This window comes from Equus asinus, chromosome 13 (assembly GCF_041296235.1).
Source record: "Equus asinus isolate D_3611 breed Donkey chromosome 13, EquAss-T2T_v2, whole genome shotgun sequence".
In the NCBI taxonomy this organism is placed as follows: domain Eukaryota; kingdom Metazoa; phylum Chordata; class Mammalia; order Perissodactyla; family Equidae; genus Equus; species Equus asinus.
In genome coordinates, this window is record NC_091802.1 from 59,779,851 (window position 1) to 59,784,872 (window position 5,022).

Here is a 5,022-nt window from a genome sequence, read left to right on the forward strand (position 1 = left end):
ATGATGTCCTCTTTCTCCTTCTCTCTCGTCGTTCACTTTGAGGGGAGTCAGCTGCCATGTCATAAGGTGCTCTGTGAAGTCCACATAGCAGGGAACTGAGCCCACCTGGAATTCACCATGTGAGGGAGCCATCTTGCAAGTGCACCCTCCAGCCATGGTCCAGCCTTCAGATGCCCACAGCCCTGGCCGTCATCTTGAGTGCAACTTCATGAGAGACCCTGAGCCAGAACCAGCTAGCCTATCTGCTCCCAGCTTCCTGCCCCTCAGAAACTGTGAGGTAATAGATCTTTGTTCTGAGATAATTTGTTACGCAGCAAAAGATAACTAATACAGAGCCATTCCTCCTCTAGCTACCTGTCTCAGTTGCCTCCTAAGCCTGCCACACATCCATCACCGAGGACCTCTCCCCACCCTCCCCTCGCTCCTGTGCTGAGCCCCCACCTTCATAGGTCCCGTGCAGTCCTCTGTTTGGAGCTGCTGCCTTGTTTTAATGGTATGCACCATCTAGTGGCTTCTTGAGAACAAGTGTGTGAGAGCCACAACCCCACCCTTTCACCAGTCCCAGAAACCACTGCTCCTATTGGTCTTCCAGCAGGGAGACTTGGGAAAGTGGCTTTTTTTAACTACCGGAAAGAATTCTTCTTTCTCAGGCACAAGAACACCATGATGTCTTTCAGGTGTCTGTCAACAGCCTCAAAACGAACTTCATTGTCACATTCATGATGTGTGAATCCCAGGTGTGGTGGGAGATCCGCTGTTCCCTCTTCTGAGCCTCTGGTGTTCCACCGGCGAGGCCAGCACTGTCCATGGTGCTGAAGCCGATGCCCGATGGCTGCCTGGGCTGCCAGCGAGATGCTGGAGGAGCCGGGGTTCTAGCTTACTCCTCTTCCACTTTGCTCCCTCCCCCCAAGATCCTCCGCATCACCTCTCCTCCAGTCCTGGCCCTGGCCCTCTGTCCAGTCCTCGCCTTTCTGCACCAAGCTATCTTCCTGCCTGGGGCTCCTGTGTTGCTCTTGTGAGCAGACCCCACACAGGTTCTGCAGACGGCTGGACTTGGGGTAAGAGCCTGCAGGTGTCTGAGCTGAGAACTCTCCAGATTACATGTGACAGAAACCAACTTAAACCACCTTCAGCAAAGACGTGAGTTCACCCCAGGGCAGAGCTGGCTGTGTGCGGCCTGGCTCCCTCTCTGCTGGCGCTGTTCCCGGGGGGCTCTCCCCTCAGGGTGTGGGTGGCTGGCAGCGGCCCCAGGCTTACTTTCTCCCCTGTAATGTCCCCAGGCAAAGTGTTCCTCTCTATCCCAAAGGCTCCAGTGGAAGCCCCAGGGCCACAGCCCTCGGTTCTGGCTGGCCTCGCTTGACTGTGATCACTGCTTGACTTGATCACTGTGGCTGGGGTGTGGAGGGGACCATGTGCCCGAGCCAGAGCCAGGGAGTGGAATCCTTATGGAGGGGGTCCTCAGTGCAAAGTCAGGGTACTGTCACCAGAAGAAGGCACACCTACTTGGGGAAACTGAATAGGTGGGGGGAGCTGCAGGAAGGTGCAGTGGCTCTGGGACCTCAGGACGCTGCGTTCCCAAGGCCCCAGAAAAGCATCGTCTCTTCTCGGCAGGGCCCCATCTCATCTCAGGGGAATTCTCTTCCAATACCAGCAGGGAACGGCATGATTAAGGCTCCATTATTAACTTGCCAATCTTGTTTCCGGGGCACAGACGCTGACGGCTTAGGGGACCCAGTTGGCATATAACGAGGTCTCCATGACAAATTACTTGGGTATCAATTAACTGTCTAGGGAAATGTCAAGCAGGATCTGTCATGCTGGCAGTGAGGGTAGCCAATTAACCCGGAGCCGTTAATCCGATCCAGGCGGTCGCCTGCCTCAGCCTCCAGCAGGGCCTGGAATAAGGGAAGGGGCCTGGGGCACCGGACGGGGTGGGGGGCCTGGCCTCCATCTCCCTGGGAGGCACACCTCTGCAGTCATGCCAAGGGCACTCTGCACAGGGCTCTGGCCTTGCAGCCCGCCTCTGTCCATTCATTCATTCATTCCACAACCGCCTGGTGGATCAGGCCTGAACTGGTCCCTGCTGGTCAGGGGATGGGACGGTGCTGGGAAGGACAAATGTGCAGACGGGTGTCCATGACCTGTGTGGGCTCTGCAGGATTCAAGATGGGTGAGAGCATCCTCAGGGCAGGGAGGAGGCATGGCCAGGAGGTGAAGCGGGAGTGGCCAGATCCCAGGGTGAGTGACTGGGGGACAGTGAGGCAGAGGGCACCCAGGCACAGCACAGACACAGAACAACACACTGGGCCTAGTGCTCGCAGCCTTTGGCAATGAACAGACAGACCAAAGCAGAATCTGGCTCTGCCATTCCAAGCTGTAAGACTTCTTAAAACCTTTCTGAGCCTCGGTTTTCTCATCTGTAAAATGGGACTAATAATCCTGGTTCCGGGCGTGTGGTGAGAGTAAACAGTGCCCTGTGCAGATGCAGCTCGGTGCTGGCCCACGGTGGGTCTGGCTGAATCTGTTTCACCTTCCTCCCTGCAGGGGAAGCCTTGGTCCTTGGAGGAGAAGGGCGTCCTGGAGGAGTGGCATGGGCTGGACGGGGGGCACACAGACAAGAGGCTGAGGGCCTGGGTGCAGGGACTCTGGCCTCCCCCCGTGGCCATGCCAGGCCTTTGGGGTTTGCTCTGCTGGTTTTCAGGAAAGCACTCCAGCCTCCTGGTGAGGACCAGTGACCATGCTCTGACTGCCCCTCCCCCAATTCCCATGCCTCTGCCCAGGCCGTCCCCACCTGGCCACCCTTCTGGGGGAGCTGACCCCACCCTGTGGTAGTGCCCACCCATGTCTACTCGGCGGGTGATTGGCAGCTGCCACTTCCCAGCCCCCAGCCGTGGAGCCTCATGCTTATTCATGACACTGACATATGGCACCTCCGTGGGGGGACTGGAGAAAGCTGCCAATTGTGAGAGTGCAGCGTGTCCCCATTCAAGCCCTGCTGGAGCAAAACAAACACAGGATGTGAGGGGAGCAGAGGCAGCCGGGGGCGTGCGTGTGTGTGTGCGTGTGAGTGTGTGTGTGTGTGTGTGGGCGCACATGTCTGCACACTCGCCCCGCACTGCGGGGGCGCTGAGAGGACAGAGGAAAACGAAGGGAGGAGGGGGAGGGAGGCTGCAGGGCTTGGGAGCGAGTTTTGGGTTTCATGGCTTCTGGGATCTCAGCTAATGGGGTCCTCAGAGGTCAAGCTGTGCATCCTTCTGCCCCAGGCAGCAGCACACTGCAGCGCTAAGACCCCTTTGAGCTCTCCTCCCCGCCTCACATGGGAGGCTGGGCTGGAGGCCGTGAACCAGACGGGCCCAGCAGCCCCATGTGCAGATCATTTCTAATTCTTTCCAGAATCAGGAAATTCTACCTTATGTGAAGCCAGAGTCCCCAGGGCTGCAGGCTTAGCTGATGTCGTCTTCTGTTTTTCTTGGCGATGGAGGAGTGGGTGCGCCCTGGCCCGTATCAGGGGACAGGCACTGCTGCCCACCAGCATTTCTCCTCCAGCACCACCCCCTCCCATGCTGGCTGGCCCTCCCCTGCTCAGCTGGGTGCCCACAGGCTGCAGAGCTCTTTCCTCGGGTTGGGGAGGCCAGAGCCAGAAGCCGAGCTCTCAGGGTCCTCAGCTGGGACCTCCTCCCAGCCCCAGGCTGGAGGCTGCTGCCATGGAAACGAGGCTCCTCACTGACTGGCCACATGCATACTCCAAACGGCTGGTGTGTCCAGGGACCAGTGGGTCCTGGAACTGTGGGCACTACCTTCCAGGAGGCATAGCCTGAGGGTCCCCTAACCCTGCTCTGCCAGTTTGATAGTAAGAAGAGATGAGAGACAGGGAAGGAGGCTGAGGGAGCCTGGAGCGGGGCCTGGACCCAGCAGGTCAGGGACTGATGCAGGCGGAGAGTGAAGAGCCTGCCCCCTGAGCCCCAGCGGAAGGTCTGACCCTTGTGGAGGGGCTGGAGGCTCTGCATCCTCTTCCACAAGCCTTCACACGCTCTTTGTACAGTGGCACACCCTGTGGGTCTGTCTATGGGGTCCACCAACCTCCTTGGGGAGGGGTCTGGCGGGGGGCTTGAGAGCAGACCCCCACACTTCGGGCCCTCCCCAGGGAGTCAGGGAGCTGCAGCACCTTGCCCCACAAGGGCACAGCCTGCTGGAGAGCAGCCCCCCACCCACTCCCGCCCAGGGAGCTGGAGCCCTGTGGGGGACCACAAAGGCACCCTGGTCCCCAGCCCTGGTGGGGCCCGTGCCCCAGCCGAATGCAGCGGGAGCCCCTCCGCCTGGCTGGCAGCATTCATGCCCAGCAGGGCTGGGCCTCCGTGCTGCAGGCACCACTGTGCATGGAGGCATCTGCTGCTCACTGTCTGGGGCAGATGGGCTGCCAGTGAGCTAAGTGTGTGCGGGGGAAGGGGTGCCATAGGAACCCCTTCCCAACAGGCGCGTGGAGGCGGGAGAGGCAGGCACCCGCCGTGGGGAGAACGGGGAGCACATGAGAGGGAGGGGGGCTGGGATCACAGGGGCTCTGGCTTTGGGGTGAGGCCCATGGCGCCCTTCCTGGCAGGTGGGCTCAGGGAATCCCAGCCCAACCTCTGAGGGCACGCAGGGCCCTGGAGGCACAGTCAGGGCAGGGATCCCTGTCACCCCTGACTAGGTGGCCTAGGGCAAGTCCCTTCCCTCTCAGGGCCTGAGGGGGTGAGTTCAGATCATCTTCAGGGCTCCTTCCAGCTCCTAAACCCCGAGCTTCAGCCCAATGGGGGCATCCTCAGCAAACGGGTGCTGCCATCTGCAGGGCCCCCACCAAGGCCTGAGGTGGGGCCAGCACAGTCTGCCAGACCAGCCTTGGCACGTGGCAGCGCCTCCCAGAGAGGAGGCGAGGTCACTCTGCTGGTCACCCTGCTGAGCGGAAGTCAGTGCCAGCTTTCACAGCCTGGCCGGCCACAGCGGAAACCCTGCAGTGAGGGTCCTGTCAGGTCCTAGGGACCCGGC